Below are 21,284 nucleotides of genomic sequence, written 5' to 3' on the forward strand. Positions count from 1 at the left end.
GTGCTGCTTCAAAAAGTTTACATATTTTTTTAATATCGTGTAAAGGAATTCGAATATATAAATAAATATTTAATCAAATAATAAACAAACATTCAAATAAATATTCAAATATATAACAAAGACAAATAATCAATCAGAAATGGATAATACGCAAAAACTTTTTTATTAAAAAGATTTTTTTAAATTATGTACACTTTACAGAATAAAAATAATATATATATTTATTCCCTTTAAACTTTTCAGATTAAATAAAAGTTTGCGTTTTTTTTTTGTTTTTTTTTTTGCAAACAAACGAAAAACATTTTTAAAAATAACTTATTTTTTATAAAAACAAAAAAGAAAAACTTTGAAATTTATCTGCCTCCCTACGAGTGTTAATTTAGGAGTTTACTATTTGAAAATAGCGTTTTATTTAATAACAGTTTTATTTACAAAATTTATTTTTAAAGATGTATTTATAACAAAACGTATTTGTAAATAAAATGCAAAATAAAAAAGTTTACATTTTTATATAGTGAGCAAACAAACAAAAATATTTAAAGATACAAAATTTTATTTACAAATCTTTTAACAACTTGCTTTTTATATAAAAAGAACAAATTTGGCTATTTACTGACCTTCCCATGCCGGTAAAGATCGACATAAAGTGGATAGTTATTATAAGAAAATTGGATGTCATATATAAGCATTATAAAACATCGAATTTTAATGTAGCTTTCTTCCCCAAAAAACAAAAAATTAAAATTGTCTCAGTCCAGAAGGATTTCTAATTACTTTTTTTTAATGCGTATTATCTGACCCATCTACTAACAAATTCAATGTAAAGTTTAAAAATGCGTAATTATTAAAAAAAACTGTTTTTTTTTTTTACTTACAAACACATTTTAATTAAAACATCTTGTGTAAAAAATTCATTTTTCAAAGTGTAAAACTTCTAACATTGTCCTTGTCAGAAGCAAATAAATGCTAATTTTTTAATATCTAAAACATACACGTTAAAAAGATTTCTAACTAAAATATATTTTCAACATAAACTGTTTCTTCGCTTTTTTGCTTCTAGGAAAAAATGTAAACAGTTGTTTTTGTAAAGTTTAGTTGTTGCAAAATAAATAGCATTTAAAACTACTTTAAAGAAACAAACAAAAAGGCAGGTAGATGGAAAAGTAACTTTATTTTTATGGTAAAATTTATTTATTGTATATTTGGTTTTTACTCATGGCCGCGTGTTAGCTTCACTGCTAAATTCCCGAATACTTTTAATAAATAAAAATAAACAGTTTCTGCATATTATATATTTCCGTCTGCTACCGACTTAAATCCCAACGCTAAAATTGTGCGTATTTAAAAAAAAAAAATAGCACAATATTTTATGTACAAGAACACGTTATGTGCAGATTTTAATAATAATTTTAAAAAATATAAGTAAATCTCCTTTTTTTTTTTTTTTTTTTCAATAACAATGTTATCATATTTATACAAGCGCACACTCTAAGCAAACAACGAATTTCACGACAAGGAACTGCGCCGAGCGACAGTTCTTCCAGCAGCTTTCATCGGCTGCCTAAAGCGTCTAATCCGCGCATGCGTACAGGAGAATTTCATTAAGAAAGTGTAACTGTGAATTTAACAGCTCCAAGCAAGTTTTATTTTTGTTATTATATGAATTTGGAGATACCGACATTAAAGTTAATGATTTTATAATGTACACATAGAAAAAAATAAAAAATAAAAAAATAATAATAATAATAATAAACAAACAAACGTATTATTTTTAATTTTATCATTAATATTGTGCAGAAATAACTTGGGGGTGCTGCAGTCCCACAGTTCCATGCACGAGTCACCACTGCATTTTACCATATCATACAATACATTTTACCATAACATACAATACATTTTACAATAACATACTATACATTTTACAATAACATACAATACATTTTACCATAACATATAATACATTTTACAATAACATACAATACATTTTACCATAACATACAATACATTTTACAATAACATACAATACATTTTACAATAACATATAATACATTTTACAATAACATATAATACATTTTACAATAAGATACAATACATTTTACAATAACATACAATACATTTTACAATAACATACAATACATTTTACCATAACATACAATACATTTTACCATAACATACAATACATTTTACAATAACATACAATACATTTTACAATAACATACAATACATTTTACCATAACATACAATACATTTTACCATAACATACAATACATTTTACCATAACATACAATACATTTTATCATAACATACAATACATTTTACCATAACATATAATACATTTTACAATAACATACAATACATTTTACAATAACATACAATACATTTTACCATAACATACAATACATTTTCAGGCAGTAAAGCAAAAGCATTATGCTGTAATTTTTGTAAAGTAATATATTGAATTTGAAGTGGTTGTTTCTTGATCATATTGAAAATATAATTGCTGGTTATGGAACTTATTGGCCAAAGTTAACCATCTTGTCTGATGTATAGGCCCAATTTTCCAGGCAGCAAATTTAGAGTCAAATTTTCCTCTAAAAATGCCAAGTGCATATTTGAATAAAAGTCTCTGATCAGAGGTTAGTTCACTTATTTCCTCAGCCGTAAAACAAACATCCAAAAGACAACCAACTGGTGTAAATACAACTTGGGGTAAATGATTATAATCATTACTACATAATTTACCTAGAGGACAAGCGAAAGTTGTAGGACTTTTTGTGGTTCCATTCATATGTTTAAAAAGAACTTTAAATGGAAGTTCATTTTGGTGTAGAGAGCAACGAATGGTGTGTTAATTTTGTCTGTAGTTTTCTCGCAACAACTGCTACAAGACCAACCCCACAACTTGTATTTGTATTCATGCTGTCTACTAAAGTAGCCTTTATTGTAGATACACTGTTGTATTCTTTCAGAACACCAACAACTTCCTCTTCAAGAACATCACTAGTTGAACCAATATTAGGATTAACTGTATGAGCAATATATTCACTTTTGTGTTTCATCTTTTTTGTGAAGGTCAAATGGCGTTCTGATCCCTTTGCTTTTTTTTTTTTATATTTTCTCTCTATTTGGTCCCAAAATCTCTTTATACAACAATGTGTTTTTATCATTTCTTCCATCAACTCTAATACAAACAAGGTTATCAACGGTTTCACCATGTCTTTGATTCACATTTTCTTTCATTCTTGCCTTTTGTCTATCTATTTTACATTTATCAATGATAATATCGTTTATATTAACATTAGATTTGAGAAACCCAGAACCTTTGAATCTAAAATCAATGCATCAACAAGGCTGGCTCCAAGGTTGGAAGAAATATCACCATTGATTAATTCCATAGTATATCGAGGGACTTTGATAAGAATGTAAGGGCCTGTGGGATGTCTTTCAGACTCAAAGTATTCAACTTCTGTTGAATCACTATAAGGACTGGAGTGGGAAAGAACAGCATCCTCATTATCAAATGTTGATGCACCATTAGATGATGATCATAATCTCTTTTGTCATTCCAATCTTTCTGTTTTCTTTTTACATTTTTTTTTTTATATATCAGCTTTGTCTATTGGACCAAGCTAGAAAGTAACCTTGAATCCTTTTTTGGCTCTCTGATCTTTCAAATATTCCCTCTCTTCCACTGGAACCTGAAATATAAAATTTTAAATATTTTTACAAAACACATTAATATCAAAATGTTATTTCAAACGAAAATGGTAATAGTTGCTTTTTACAAGTGTTTAAACATTAAATGCAAGCATGGAAATCCATTTAATTTAAAATTTACACGACTTTGTTAATCGAACATATTTAAAAAAAAAATAAAAATAAAACAGAAAATAATCTTACCTTCTTTTCCAAAGGACATGTACAAAGTATGTGCTTAGTCTGGCATCATTCTTTGTGGCACTTTACATTTTTTGCATCACAGCTTAAAACAGGTCGTTTGCATGTACAAGAAGCAATGTCAAACAGCATATCTAGCTTTTTCTGTAAAAGTTTTCTTGGAATGCAGGTAAAGATTTCCTATTTATCTGTTTTGCTTTCTGGAAACATATGCTCTTCCCTTTATTCACAATAGACTTTTCAATTACTAGAGGTAAACGAGGGTTAACTGCCTTCCAAATGCCAATTATATCCTTTGCTATTTTTTTTAGAAATAGCAAACTCTGTTAAGTCTGGATATGTATTTAAAAGGAAATAGCTGTATTGGATGACTTGCCGGAAAATTGGTGGTTCTGTTTTATCTAATGGGGCAAGTGGACCTGAAAATTTTCTTGCATCATTACTGCAAGTATAAAATGTGGTGCGTCTTTTTCCAGCCATTTTTATTGAAATATTTTAAAAGAAAATATATTGTAGTAGGTGCGCGCGCCTTTTCTAGTCTCACACAAAACACGCGTTCACATCTCAAGCTATATTACTTGTCATATACATACGTACACGCAAACATATGCATGCACGTCCACACATGTACATACATTCATGTTCGCGTATATACACTCACATTTATGTGCATACAAACACGCTAACGTACACACATGTACTCACATGTACGCACACATATGCACACATGTATGCACACATGGGCAACGTCACTTCCTCTTTGAAGGAAATCCACACATTCGCAAAAAGACTACCGGAAACAACTGTAAAAGCAAAAGCAATAAGCAGTTTCTTTCTTTCGGACCAGCTTCCAAGCTGAACGGTTGACGGACCAACAGCGTGCCCTTTCGGCGCTCATGCCCGCGCACGCCTCACGCCACCCGCTACTATGCGTGGGACAAGAGTTAACAGGCAGTACGTACACCTTATATGCTTTCTCTCTTCATGAACTGGATTGACATACTCACTCTTTCTGTCTCTCTATATACAACTTGTGCCTGAGAATACCTTCGCGTAGCTGACTGCTAACATGGCGCACAGCTTTACTGATGTCAACCCTCTATCTTTTTCTTTGTCTACACGCTAGACTGTCATTCCCATTTCCACTACATTGCTCACTCCTTTTTCCACGCGCGGACATGAACACGTGTTACACCTAGAACATTCATTTTTCAACAGGAAATAAACGACACATCTATTTTATCCAGCAATTGAGTTTTGTTTCCTTCTTTCCATTCGTTTCATTATTTTTTTTTGTAGCGAGTTAGGGTATTTATATCTTGGCCTGCAACAAAAATGGTGACCCCGTTATTTTAAAATGAAATGGATGAGTTTGAACGAAACTCTCATACACACACTCACTCTCTCTCTCTCTCTCTCTCTCTACAATAGACTTTCCCTCTCACGAGCTAACAATGAGAGACGCACACTAAACTATAGACTTTCCTTCTCACCAGTTAACAGTGAGAGACACACGCCAAACTAAACACGTTTTGTACTCTTTTCTTTCATTTGTTTCTTCATGAAATAAATCCTAGTTCGTTTAATTCAATTTAACACATTGTTTGTTTCTTCCTCAAAGCAATTCATTATTCCTAATTTGCACCACCACCACAAATTAATGACACCCAAACGCGAGAGGAACACGCATTTCTTTCTATAACCACAAGTCCACAACAAACCAGCGACCGACTGATGTGAAACGAACACGCATGGTGACCCTACCTTTTTGGAATTAATTGTTTCGAGCGAGACACGCGTTTTATTTGATGAAGAAAAAAACGAACATTTCAACAAAGAAAAACAAGTGAACTACTACCAACAAGAATCTCAACGTACTACAATGACGAAACCCATTGTCAGACTCGGCAGAAAAATAAACACGGAGCTGTCGACTTCCTACTGAATATAAAGAAAAATTTGAGCTCGACAAACATTTTTCATGGTTTCCTGACATTACCCTGCAACAAATGCGAGGAGCAAAATCACTTAGGCCTATACACATTCTCTCCCACACAGCAGACGCAACAACAAAGAAACAATTACAGGACATCTCTATCAACACATAGGAAGAAATTGAATCAACAATACGAGTTGAGATGCACCAACCATGCTGATAAACTCATACTGGAAGTTTCATCGACAGCCGGCAACTGGACACTACCATTCAACATGAACGAATGTGCAACTAGCGCTCGTCCAAACAATGTACACACACTACCGCAGACTCACTTGTGAAGACACCGTCAGCTTGTCACACGATGTCAACACAAAATAATTTTCCTTCCAAACGAACAATTCACTTCACTATCCAAGCAACTCGTTGCACATGTCAGAACACAACAAAAAAACAAACAAAACAAATGTCACCCTAAAAAAAAAGAGTAAATGCCTTTTCCACGCGTAAGTAAATACTTTTTTTTACGAAGACACTCCCTTTTTGACGTTTTTTTTAACAACAACACCAACAGCAAAAAAAAAAACAGGACGAAAAGTAAATTGCCGAAAACATTACTTACAAAATATATATATATATATACACTGCATATTTTTTTTTCCTGGGAAGGGGAGTATTGCGCGAGCCTTTCTAGTCTCACACAAAACACGCGTTCACATCTCAAGCTATATTACTTGTCATATATATACGCGCACACAAACATACGCGTGCACGTCCACACATGTACATATATTCACGTTCGCGTATATACACTCACATTTATGTGCATACAAACACACGCTAACGTACACACATGTACTCACATGTACGCACACATATGCGCACACGTATGCACACATGGGCAACGTCACTTCCTCTTTGAAGGAAATCCACACATGCGCAAAAGACCACCGGAAACAACTATAAAAGCAAAAGCAATAAGCAGTTTCTTTCTTTTCGGACCAGCTTCCAAGCTGAACGGTTGACGGACCAATAGCGTGCCCTTTCGGCGCTCGTGCCCGCGCACGCCTCACGCCACCCGCTACTATGCGTGGGACAAGAGTTAACAGGCAGTACGTACACCTTATATGCTTTCTCTCTTCATGAACTGGATTGACATTCTCACTCTTTCTCTTTCTATATATACAACTTCTGCCTGAGAATACCTTCGCGTAGCTGACTGCTAACATGGCGCACAGCTTTACTGATGTCAACCCTCTATCTTTTTCTTTGTCTACACGCTGAACTGTCATTCCCATTTCCACCACATTACTCACTCTTCTTTCCACGCGCAGACATGAACACGTGTTACACCTCGAACATTCATTTTTCAACAGGAAATAAACGACATGTTTATTTTATCCAGCAATTTACTTTTTGTTTCCTTCTTTCCATTCGTTTCATTATTTTCTTTTGTAACGGGATTAGGATTTATATATCCTAACATTACCCCACTACAAACGATGGTGACCCATTAAATGAAATGGATGCGTTTGAACGAAACACTCATACACACACTCTCTCTCTACAACAATACACTTTCCTTCTTTTCATTCGTTTCATTATTTTCTTTTGTAACGAGATTAGGATTTATATATCCTAGTCCTCTACATAGATTATCAGACGTTATACAAATTTACTGAATATTACTAAATTAAAATTGAATATTTAAATAGGAAAACAATGAAGTAACATAAAATCAAACCATCTTATTAATCCTTATTTTTGAGTGACTTATCGCTTTCGTAAGTGGTGACACATTAGTAAAAAAAAATAAAAAAATAATTTATTTAATTTTTTAAAAATAATTATGTATTTTTTAATAATGAAAAATAGATTTTCTTAAAATATACAGAATAAATTTGTGTAAAGTTTTTAGAATAGAGAAACAATAATTTTTAAATAAAAATTTATAACTTCTTTTTTTTTTTTTTTTTTTTTTAACTTGCCTCCCCACGGGGTTAAATTTAGACAAGGTCAGTTTTTCATATGGGAAAAAGCTGAAAAACACTTTATTGGGAAAAAATTTAAATTGTCTTAGTCTAGAAGGATCTCTTTTTTATTGACCGACAACAGAACTTTGAATTTTAAACAATGAAAAAAAAAAAACTTTTAAATAAAAATTTACAATTTTTAAGTAATTAAGTCATTATGTACCTGCTTCCCCGTGAGGTTAAACTTAGACACTTTTAAACAACAAAAAACAATAAGAAAAATATATGAAAAAAATTAAAACAGAACTTATTAAAAAATTTCTTTAAAATAATTAAGTCAATTTTAAATTTAAAAATAGATGTAATTAAAATGTTGTACAACTCGTATGTAAACAGAAAACAGAATAATTACACGTGAAAGTCGCTGTGAATTACTTACGTTTCCAGTAAAATGTGGTGAAAACCGAAAGAGAAACTCTGGATAATTTTTTTTTACTTGAAAACAACTTACAAGTTATCATTAAATATGCATATGAAAAAATAAGTTTGGCACTACTACAGATCAGCAACATGACAGCAACGGAGACTAGTTATCGACCCGTTCTTTGAATGAGAAACAACCTCTATCGGCCATTCTCTGGATGTCAAATATAAACAAGCTTCCCCAATAGTACAAAATATATGAAAATCAAAACATTTATTGCATAAAAATGTATCAAAATATAATTTTAAAGTAAAAAAAAATATATCGTAATATAATTTTAATGCTTCAATATTTCTCTTCAATGAGCGATTCATGACTGAAAATAAAAAATAAATATGTTAAAAAAATGAAACATTTATAGATTGTTCTTAGAATTATTTGTTTTATTTTTACAGCAAGATTGTATAAAAATTAGTGATGGGACGAATCCAATATTTTTCCCGATTCCAATACAATTACCGATTCCATAGTAAATTCCCAATTCCGATACAATTACCGATTCTGATTCCTTATACATCGCTACATATTTAGCTAGAGAGTTGTTATTTTTCCCCGATTACGGTAAAAACATATGTTAAATGTGCAGATATTTTCCCCAATGTAAAAATACATTTATGAGTGGGGTGATCTATCGATCTTAGTTTTACTAATTGTTTAAAATCAATAAATATTTACTATTTTATCATTATTACGAGCAATTATAGATTTTTCTTTAAACAGAATCAAATGAAAAAAGGCAATTGAAATAATCGTTTTGGCATGGGAAAATAGACACAAATTTTTCCAATTCCGATACCAATTCCGATACCAATTCTGATATACCCAAATGTTCTGATTTCTCCAATTCCCAATTCCGATTAATAAAAATGTATCAAAATATAATTTCAGTTTGTCAATGTAGCAAAATATGAATTAAAAAACATGAAACATTTATATTTGCTTTTTATACAGTAAGATGTATCAAATGTATCTAAATATAATTTTAAAGTATAAAAATGTATTGAAATTTAATTTCAATTTTATTTATAATATGGTGGTACTTATGTATTTTTGGTACTGCACTGAAATAATAACATTATTTTGAAAGCCATTCTTAACATGGGGAGAGGAGGGTGTTTTATAACTATTCTGTGCTTCCACCTAACAATTTAATAAAAAAAAAAAGATATTGTGAAGCTTGAATTTAACCTGCAAAAACTCTTAAAAAATAGTGCGGTACCAATAATACATAAGCATCAAAATGTGTTTTTTTTTTGGGGGGGGGGTTAAAATTTAAGATTTTCATTAAAAACTTTTTGTAATTTATTACATTTACATAGTTACAAGGAGTAGAGTTATTTGTTCCAAAACCACTTCCAAGGGATTGTTTTAAAATTTCTGCCACCACATAAACTCCGCTAAATAGGATTAACTGTGATTCAAAAAATCTATATATCAATATGATAGTGTGTGTGTTATTTTCTGTGTCATGCTTACAACCAAAATTTTTACCAAAAATTCTTCATAAGTTTTGGTTTCGGTTTCGACTATAACTGATGGCACTCAAGTAATCTATTTTTTTTTTTATAAATAATTTTATCAAGAATTCTTCATAAGTTTTGGTTTCGATTTTGATTATTGCTGAAGGACCTCAAGTTATATATATATATATATATATATATATATATATATATATATATATATATACATATATTTTTTCATAAGTTTTTATTTCAGTTTCAATTCAAGCTAATGCACCCAAGTCATATGGATATATTTATTTTATTTTTGAAATCGCAAATTTATAATATAAAAATCGATAGAACATTAACTCTAAAATAATATATACAAAATCTACAAGAATTAAAATATCATATTAAAGCGTACTTTACGACCGGGCTATACCAGGCGTTCCTGCTAGTTTAGATAAATACTTTTGCAGTTTTGAGAAAAAAGCTACAATAATATCAGAGCGTCTCCATTTACACTGAACATATATATATTAATTAATGAATTAGCCCCTTGTGGAATTTCCAGAGGTCCTGCTACTGTTCTATTAAAAAGTAACCAAATTTGAAAAAATCATTGAAAAAAAAAAAAAAATGTTAATAAAAAATTGAAATTAAAGTTTTTTTTGGAGAAAAGTTAGCACAAATTTTTTGAAAACCACAAGTTGTTGACCTCCTTTTCCTTAGCTGACAAGCCATCTCTATCGACCGTTCTTGAAACTAAAATACACATATTCATCCCATGTTCCGTATCTGCAGAAGTGGCATAAGTTTATATTAATTTAAAAATGAAATATATAGGATTTGTTTTGCACGTATTTGAATGACAAGATTTAAACAATGATAAACAATATTAAAGGGAGATAATAACGTTCCACAGAAATCTGGATATAAATTTCACCGGATTTTTAAATTGGAATTTGTATTTTAAGATACATATTTTATAGTATATCACTTTTTATTAACTATTAATCGATTTATAGAAGAACAGCATTAATATTTCTCATAAAAATATACTTTTACATATATATATTGCATTTATTTGTTTTGATGCCTTGTCTCAATTTTATTTTTTGGTAATTTGCAATTTTTCCACCCCTCTCACTCTGTTACCATTCCAAAATTGACCTACCCTATTATATACGCTGATGATAGCCGTCAAACTGTGCCTTTCTCCTCAACGAACACTGCACAATATATCATTTGGTAGAAATTTAACAAACAAAGGATGTTTTATCTTGTCGCATAGCTGAGTGAATGACAAGCGCACATATATACACGGACGAGCGGTTTTTTTTTTAAACAAGTAGTCAGTCTCGGCCCAACTTAACTCAGCAACAGCAACAGCAGCAGTCATATCCACACAAAACGGTTTAAACTACCTCCCCGACAATGGCCGAACCCAGTAGCAGCAGCAGCGACCACTTGCCATCAACGCGCTCGATTCCCGATAGCCCAGCTTCTCAAATCAGTACATATTTCCTATAGCTGCTGGTGACGACCTTGTAGTTGTGCCAATTCAAACACCAGCTAGACTCCAACTCTCAGCCTGAGAGCTCCTACCACCATTCAATTTCTTTTTGAAAGAATAAACCTGAACGGATTTATATTCGTTCACGACGGTACCAACTGCATTTGTCATCTCTTCAATGCCACTGTCGTTTTTTTGTCTTTTTCTTGCCGTATCATCTTTTAGTCGTAGGGTTGATTGCCACCGACATTCAGCCCCACAACAGATATATACGCAAAAGCTGTGTCGGATATATACTCAAGAGCAAATTCCAGTGTTTTAGCTGCTGGGTTGTGTTTATTGGATTCACTCAAAGGCAGTAATACATCTGCAGCCTGTGAGATTAATTTTCTGTAAAAATTCACCATTCCCAGGAATTGTCAGAGTGATTTGGAACCTATTGGTTCTGGGAAGTTTTTTATACCTTCAACTTTCTGTATTGTTGGCTTAAGTCCTTCAGAACTTACACTGTAGTCCAAAAATTCAATGTTGCTTTTATAAAATTGGCATTTGTCGACAAAGATTTTAAGATTGTTTTCCTCGGGAAGTGAGAGAACCATTTTGAGGTCACGTTAGTGTTGTTCTTCCGATTTGGAAAACACCAAAATATCATCGATATATATACAAAAACATAGTTAACATGCATGAATATGCTGTCTACAAATTTTTGGAAGGTCGAACAACTATTTTGCAATCCAAATGGCATAAATAAATATTCAAAAAGGCCAAGCAGCATTACCCCTGCAGATTTTTCAATATCAGGAATAGGAGGGCCCTGTCGGTGGGGCATTAGAATACACCGACTGCCCCCCTGCAGAGGGTAAAAGTCCCTCAATGGGGGTCCTGGATATGACCTTAAACTATATCCAGTGGTGAGGCCCCAGCTTGCGGGCTTTGGGGAGTGTGGAGCCACCCTTTAATTACCATTGCTCCCAGGTCCACTCTGACCCGGAGTGGTAGTACCTGTTAGGGTTCCAACTATGGGTTAAATAGAAACCGACTTGAAAACAACAAATATATTCTATTAAAAATTTTTTCTTCCAAATCTTTGGATTCGGCATTAAATAACCCGAAAAGGGTTGATATGCCGTAAAACAAAAACAACCAACAACCAACCAGGAATAGGAATTTGATTTAAAATAACTACTCAATAAGCTTGGATACGAGGCTGTTGATGTTTAGTATCGGGTATCTGCCCGGTTTTGTGAGGTGGTTGAGTTGTCTGAAGTCACCACACACTCTCTATTTCCCTGTAGTTGATTTTGGAACTACATGAATTGGTGAGGACCATGGAAATTTTAAAGGTCTTATTATGCCAGCTTTTAAAAGTTCTGTGAATTCCTGCTTTGCTGCCTCATATTTCTTTTCGAACAGTTGTCAAACTTTGGCATAAGTTGGGGCATTATCTCCAGTGTCTATGACGTGTTATTCTTGTGTTAGACCTACAGGTTATTCACTGCGTGGTCTAGTGAGTTTTTTTGAAGGAAGAACTGTATCTTTTCTGGTAGACCATCATGGTTGTTCACTGTTATATTTTGAATGTGAACTGTGATCCATCCACCTTGCACATAATGGGTGTTGTTTCATCAATCAGTTTGCCATCACTGCAGTTCAGGATAAGGCCATAGTGGCAAAGAAAGTCTGCACCTAGAAGAGGGTTGATAGTGTCTGCGATTACAACAATCTAAGGGTAATAAATAACAATGTTCAACTGCATTTCCCTAAAGCATTTTATGATTTCCCCATTTGCTGCTGAGAGATGCACAGGTGTGGAATTGATGGTTAGATTGAGTGCCAAACTGTGTGGTAATATTGTTACAGAGGCACCTGTGTTTAATAATGAAGCTTATTCTTTTTTGTTCAATTTTAGTTGCAATCTTCAATAGCTATGAGTTGTCGGTTGTTGCTTCAACTCGCATTATAAGTTTTCTGAAGCTTGCAGGCCAGCTTTTCTGGCAGATGAGTATGGTCTTGATATAGGTATTATCTTGCAATTCAATTTCTATGGCCACTTACACCATGGTTTGCAGGTCCTCGATTTCTTGGCAAAGTATAGGTGTCCATGACATATTTGGGGTGTTTGGTTCTCATAAAAAGGCTTTACGTTATAATTTGTCCTTGGGGCAGCGCTAGTGGAGGTTGTATGTGTCTATTGACTGTTCATGGTGGTGATGTGGTCACGTTATGTATATATTTTTGCTTCAGATATGGTACTATTTCATCCACTAAGGTACCCAATTCATATACAGATGCGTTTTTCACTGATGCTATATATGGGGTTATTTCAGTAGACAGCACCTCTATAAATTTGTGTTGCACGAGTTCTTCTCCAACACCTATTTTACTGGCCATTGCCATCAATTCCTTTAGGTAGGTTGACAGTTTTTCTGCCATAGTTGTGGCACTAATGAGTCTGTTGAACAACTCGGGCTTTGATTCTTCATGCATGTTTACTACGGCTTCCTTCAGCTTTGCGTAACTCGTTGAGTTAATTATGGTGGTTGGCAGGTCTGAGATTAAGTTTGGAGGGAGGTTTGAAAGGACATGATAGAATTTTGTGATATCGTTAGTGTTGTGGTAGGATCCACCGAATTAGCATATGTGGTGTGTGAACCGTAAAGACAGGAGAGATCCAATGAGAGACCCGACAAGAGACTCAGAGAGACAACGAGATCAAGAGTCGATGAAACCCTGAGATTTTTACAGAAACCGATGACACAGTATTCTCCATTGTAGATTTTGGTAAGAGAGATGTTAATGGCTAGTAGAAATATTATTTCAGCAGATTTTTTTTATTTGTTTTTTTTTTAAGTAAATAAAAGTTTGTTTTTTTATTTTAGAAACAATTTCTTTTTTTTCCGAGAAAAAACACGGCTTCATAATTATTTAACTTTTTTATTACTCAAATTGTTTGAAGAGAAACATGTGGAATTTTAAGACAAGGTTAGAAACGTCAGAAGGTCACCATTTATAGCTTGCTTTGTGTATTACAACATGACAAAAAGCATAAAATAGAAACTCCATTTAACACAAGATAAACTATTAACATTTAAGGTTTTGAATAACTTTTATCAACAACAAAGGACTAGATTAAATGTGTGTTCAAAAAGGTTAATTTTCATGCGTTGTCACCTTTCACAATGATACAAAGTAAGACGTTTGAATGAACGGAGCAAAAAAGAGGAGAATGTTCATAAAGAGTACTTATTCCTTGTTTTTTTTTGTTGGTCAAGTAGTGGTTACAGATGATGAATTTTTTTCTTTTATTTAATACACATTCTTCAAGTTGTGTCATCTGACATTTACAATCTAAGGGCAATAAATATGCACGAGAGTACCAACTAAAGACTTACCTTTAAAATGTTAATTTTTAGGGTATTCAGATCTGTATTCTGTATTGTTTTCACTGGTCGCCATGTTTGTTTTTGCACGTGCATTCAGTTTTTGCAAACATAAAAATCTGGTATCATAAAAAACTTAGACACTTCAAAAGCATGTGGACCCGATCTCATCCCGGCTGTGCTATTAAAAAATGCTCCTCTGAGGTTGCTACAGTACTCTCCAAACTTTACAACAAATGCCTTAACAAATCTTGCTTTCCTGACTGCTGGAAAATCGCTTCTGTGGTACCAGTTTTCAAGAATTCTGGTGAAAGAACTGACCCATTAAATTGTCGCTCCATTAGCCTCCTCCCACTTTTTGCCAACATATTCGAGTCCTTAATTAATCAAGCTCTATTCAATCACCTTACAGCTGCTAAATTCCTGACCCACAATCAGTATGGATTTAGGCAAGCCCGTTCCACAGCAGATATCCTACCTGTAATCTCTGAACATATATACTGTTCACTGGACAAAAACAGGGGAGGGTAGAGCGGTAGCCCTCGATATATCTAAGGCTTTTAACAGGGTATGGTATGATGGTTTTTTTAAGGAAAATTAGATCATATGGTATCACTGGAAGAATACATAAAGTAATTAAATCCTTCTTAAGTAAGAGAAGAATCCAGGTTACATCTAAACAATATAATATAAATGCAGGAGTACCTCAGAGGTCCATCCTCGGACCTTTATTATTCTTGTTATTCATAAATGACCTCCCTGATAAAATTGTTTTTGAGATGGATATATTTGCTGATGACACCACTCTCTATAACAGGCATGAGGGGAAAACAAATGAACACATATCTAAGGAAATGGCAGAAATACTAGAGGATGACCTCCAATCTGTAGTGGAAATGGGTCAAAAATGGACGGTCACATTCAATGCTGCCAAGACTAAGGTTGTTTCCTTCGATAATTACAAGAAACCTTCACTACCACCAATAGCAATGGCTAAGAACACATTATCCAAAAGTACTTCCTTTAAACTCCTTGGCTTAACGTTTACAGGGAACATGAACTGGAATAGATACATTGAGAGCATTGCCAAGGCTGCTGTGAAGAAGGTGGGCTCTCTCTACCGTGCTAGAAAGATACTTATGCCTGAAAGTATCCTGTACCTCTATAAGGCCACCATTCGCCCATGTATGGAGTATTGTTGTCATATTTGGGCTGGTGCATATGTTACTAGTCTCTCACTTCTTGGCAGGGTTCAAAAGAGAGTCGCCAACCTGATAGATCCTGAACTGTCATTCAAGCTTCAACCTCTGTCCCATCAACGAAATTTTGCATCTTTCTGCCTGTTCTACAAATACTTTAATGGTGAATGCTCTGACGAACTACAACCTCGACGTGAATACCCCCGACAAACCCGACACGCAGCTAAATCCAACCCCTTCACAGTAGAGATCCCTAGATGTAAGAAAGCAATCTACTACAATAGTTTCTTCCCAGAACTGCTAAACTTTGGAACTCCCTTCCAGGATTCTGCTTTCCCAACTGTACTGATATGCAGAAGTTCAAGTGTAAGGTGAACAGACATCTTGCTACTCATCTATCTTCATAATACCCTGTAACTTATGTCCGTGATAGTAGCCCCTACTTTAAAGTGGCACTGTGCCTTGTTTGGGGTGAAAATTGAATTAAAAAAAAAAAAAAAAAAAAAAAAAACATGGCAACCAGTGAAAACAATACGAAATACAGACCGGAATACTCCTAAAAATCAACTTTTTAAAAGTAAGCCGTTTTTTTACATTTACAGCATCTCCAGCAAATTTTATCGATTTTTGCTTTTGAATATTTCTGAATGGACATGGTATGCTCACATAAACACAACTTGTTCTGTGCAATTAATCTTTCGGATTGAGCATATTGTAAAGCTGCAGACATGCGAGAAATTTGAAGCCAAATTTAAAAAAAAAAAGGCCAAAAAGAATTTTTGAAGGCCAAACTGCTTTTTTAAAATGGCTATATTTGAAATTTGGCCTAAAAATGTTGTGTGGTTCTAAAATAGGTGATCGATTTACTAGAATGTTACATTGGAAACTGAGCACCCCTTCAAATATTTAGATATTAACTTAAAAGAAGTTTTTCTTTTGATAATCTGATAGGCCAGTGCCTATTCAATAATAATCTACTAAAAAAATTGGAAAAAAAGATAAATAAATAAAGATTTTTGGGGTTTGTATTACTGTACACATAGATTCAAAAAAGTTGTCAAAAAACAAATATATAATAAATGTTATCAAAGGCAAGATAAGTTACTTTTCTACCAAACTGGATATATTTTTCGTGTTTTTATTCAATGTAACATGTTTATTCAGCTCGAAAACCATACAGTGTTTACCGATGTATTGGAACATTCAAGATGGCGTCTGATTCTCTCTTTAACACTGTAAGTTTGGGAAAAGGTGTTATAAATAAAAAACGGTTAAAATACTGTTAAAAACTCGCTCAATATATGTTACCGTGACATAGGTTGACATATATTCGGCGGGTTTTTAATAGTATTTTGTATAGTTTTTTATTCATAACACCTTTTCACAAACTTACGGTGTTAAAGAGGGATGAGACGCCATCTTGAATTTTCCAATACATCGGTAAACACTGTATGTTTTTTGAGCTGAATAAACATGTTACATTGAATAAAAACACAAAAAATATATCCAGTTTGGTAGAAAAGTAACTTATCTTGCCTTTGATAACATTTATTTGTTATATATTTGTTTTTTGACAACTTTTTCGAATCTATGTGTACAGTAATACAAACCCGATTTTTAAAATACAGTGAGAGGGGGTACCGCTTTCATAAATGTGCTGAATCATGCTCATACAGTGATTGTGCTAATTCTTAATACCCGCAACAAATTACATCTTTTTTACGACCACAACACTTTTGCTTTTGCTTCTCGAGGTTGTCATTTTTATTAGAAATTGGTATTTATTTCACACTGGTTCACTTGGTTTATTTATTTTTATTTATTTTTCTATTTTTTCGAAGTAGCAGGAATCATTTTCATTGGTTAAAAATGTCAAGTTTGGACCTTATGTTAATTAAGTAAAGTTATAAATACGGCTACACAAAACAAAGAAAACTGTTTTATATATTTATTTATTTATTTATTTTTAATTCTTATTTTGTAGAAGTTTCTTGAATAATTACTTGGTTTCCACCTTAACGTTTTTCTTTAAAATGATAAATTTAGTAGGTTTCCGGGTATGCTGAAAACGAATATAGCATTTAAATTTTCCGCAAATAAGTAGTTTTCTGGATATCAAGCAATGTCATTTCTTATGTTATTGCTTGTGGCCATATTGGTACGTGCGCACTTGCATGTAATTTCTCCAGGTTGCGTTTACACACGCTCACGCATACCAAGACAACCACCAGCAATAGCATAGGAAATTACATTGCTTAATATCCGGAAAACTACAGTATAGTTAATTAAAGATACGAGTATGTTTTAAATGAGATTAGTCTTGTTTTAAATCAACGCATTTCAGGTGAGAACATTATTACATACTTACGTGTCATGCCGAAATTAGTATAAATTCCAAAAAATTATGAAAAATGATAGTCATCATAAGTTGCATCTTCCATTTGGTGCAGATTGCAAACCCATGTGACTTATTTTTCACCATTCCTTCTAATCCAGGGCAAGTTGGTTGATGGATGCCTAACTGTTGAGAGATGCCCAATCAAAAACATTTTCTTTCCACATTCTCTTTGGCTTTCCTCTACCTCTTTTGCCTTTTAGCACACTCTCAAAACATAACTTTGACCTGCCAGTCATTGATCGTTTGACATGGGCATGTAGGGGAATTTGGACAAAGAACACCGGTTTAGATAGACACCGGAGAGTTATTTCCCTTCGCACACACACACACACACACACACACACACACACACACACAGCAAGTCTTGGACTGGAGAAGGAAAGTCGCCCCCCCCCCGTGGGTATAGTTCCTAAAGGAGACAGTAGAACTCTAACCACTTCTAAAGTGAGTACCAAATTATTGTCGTTCTGTATTGTGATATTATATTATTCTTTATGTTGGTCAATTTGTAATAAATGTGTATTTATGTACTTATGAACTATTTGCGTTTGTTAAGTATTTGTGTTTGTTAAGTATTTTTAGTTTCAGTGATTCAATCAACTATGAAACCCCTAATACTTCGAACAGCCAAACAGTTTAAGGATTTTACTTTTGATTTTATCAAATAGACGAAGTAGGCAAGTAGTTTGACAGAAGGTGGATATTTTGTTTTTTTTCGATCAGGCAATGCCCCGTAATGAAACGCAGTACGTGATTTGGAAACACATCAATACGATTGGCTAGTTTTTTTGTTGTTTTTTTTTTTGCCACTTATCGAGACCCGGAAGCCACTCTAGGATAAGGGTTCATGAGTGCACAGTAATCAATCGGACAATATCATATTAATCATTGGTAGTGGAAATTTGGTAAATTGGATTAATCAAGAACTTGTTCATGTTGGACTTGAAGACAACCATATTGTAGTCAGCTGGAATGTTTCGTCCATGTGCTACAATCAAAGCCATATAAAACTGCTGGGAGGAAATAAATTAAATAAACTTTTACTTTAACAGTTATTGGCACCCTTTTTGATTTTTATACAGTAGATTAAAAGAAAAATCAAAAATTATTCTTTTAATGTTCTTTTTTGGGGGGGGTGTACTTATGAAGATGGTTGATTAATATATGAATATGCTATGACTACACAAGACCTAAATTTTCCGAGGTCAGAAACTCGGGACTGCTCAAATACATCAGACCAATAATAAAAAGAAAAAAGTGAGGGTGTCATGTATGAAAATGTGGTGCAAGTCCACAGATAACACTAAATTTAAAATATATATATATAAACGTCTTTATGATGTATGTATAGGTCACGGAAGAAAAATATATAATATTCCAAAAATTTACGTAAACTGATCAAGTATTTTTTTTTTGATATAATATAATCATTTTTAAACGATTTTAATTTTTAGCATTACAAGGCTGGGTGGAACTAAACGAGACCACCCCCCTCTTAATAATTGTAACTGGTATTCTGCAGTTGGTATTTTTTTATGACCTAACCCAGCGTAGTATAAACACCACCCAACCTCCCCATGTTACGAATGGCTTTCAGAATAAACACCCCCCAACCTTGAAAACTATACTACGTAGTAAAACATACTTTAAAAATTATAAGGTGGCAGGATTCTCATTCAGGCCCATCAAAGGCTGATCTTGCAAGTTTGAATTATTGTGGAGTTATCTGTTTTTTTTTTCTTTGTCGCTTCTTCATAAAATTTGATTTTCTTAGTTAAAAATAAAACCACTTGATTAATTTATGTGATTTTTAGAATATAAAATCTTTGTTTCATGACCGGTAAGTACATAATAAAGATTTTCCTGTATTTTCTGTATTTTTTTTATAGGTTGAACTGTGGACTTGCACTGAAAATGTTACCTACCTGATGTCGGTACATTGCAATCGATAACGATGAGAGAATCAAACGTAATGCTTTTAGGATCATTGCTCAAAACACAAGAAATGCTTGTCTATTGATTTACATGAAAAATTACATTAGGTTGGAGCAAAAACAATATCATTCTCTCACATATTTTAATTTTATATATGATTTCTGAATTAATTCATTGATATATATAGCCATGTCATATATAATTTTGAAATGCGTTTTCACTCTATCGAATTGTGTTATTCGTCACCGTTCTCACTCTCTCCATTCATTTTTTTGCAGGCTTTTAAACAGCATGGACAAAATTCAAATCTGTACGATTTTCTTGTTCCAGTTCAAACTAGGCTGAAAAGCTGCCAAGACAGTTCATGATATGAATGATGCGTTTGGCCCAGAAACAACTAACAAATGTGTAGCACAACGGTGGTTAAGAAATTTTGCAATGGTGACGAGAGCCTCGAAGATGAAGACGGTTATGGCCAGCCGACTGCGGTTGATAACGAACATTTGAAAGCCTTAATTGAAGCTGATCCTTGCAAAACCACACAAGAAGTTGTTGTTGAACTTGAGGTTGACCACTCAACAGTTGTTCACCATTTAAAGCAAATAGGGAAGTAAAAAAAGTTGGGTAAATGGGTACCACATGAATTGCATGATAATCAAAAAAAAAAATTGTCATTTTCAGGTGTCTTCTATGCTCCTTCTGCACAACAAAAACGACCCATTTCTCAAGCAGATAGTGACGTGTAATGAAAAGTGGATCCTCTACGACAACCGGTGACGTTTGGCACAGTGGTTGGATGCTGGAGAAGCTCTATAACACTTTCCAAAGCCTAAATTGCACTAAAAAAGGTTATGGTGACTGTTTGGTGGTCTGTGGTCGGTCTCATCCCTTACAGGTTCTTGAATCTGCACGAAACGATTACAGCGGAGAAGTACTGTCGACAAATTAACGAAATGCACCAGAAGCTCCAATGTATATGCCCAAGTCAATATGAAGAGAACAATTCTCTCCCATGACAATGCTTGCCCACATGTTGGTCAAATGTCCCTGCAGAAGCTGAATGAATTGGATTACGAGACTGCCTCATCCGCCATATTCACCAGACCTCTCGTACATCGATTATC

General features: G+C 33.4%; 1 protein-coding gene across 7 annotated transcripts in view; it reads right to left on the reverse strand.

The window, feature by feature from the left end:
- Nucleotides 1-21,284, reverse strand: part of LOC145245843 (uncharacterized) — a 98,278-nt gene that overhangs the window by 56,458 nt on the left and 20,536 nt on the right. The window contains exon 1 of one of the 7 annotated variants that reach the window (XM_080107504.1): nucleotides 10,910-16,333. The exons of the other annotated variants lie outside the window; for them this stretch is intronic. The gene's annotated coding sequence lies outside the window, so the exon portion shown is untranslated. Of the gene's footprint in view, nucleotides 1-10,909; nucleotides 16,334-21,284 lie in introns of those variants that run through there. 7 annotated transcript variants of the gene reach the window in all.

The sequence above is a fragment of the Euprymna scolopes genome, chromosome 23 (assembly GCF_053919585.1).
Source record: "Euprymna scolopes isolate OS-2025 chromosome 23, ASM5391958v1, whole genome shotgun sequence".
In the NCBI taxonomy this organism is placed as follows: domain Eukaryota; kingdom Metazoa; phylum Mollusca; class Cephalopoda; order Sepiida; family Sepiolidae; genus Euprymna; species Euprymna scolopes.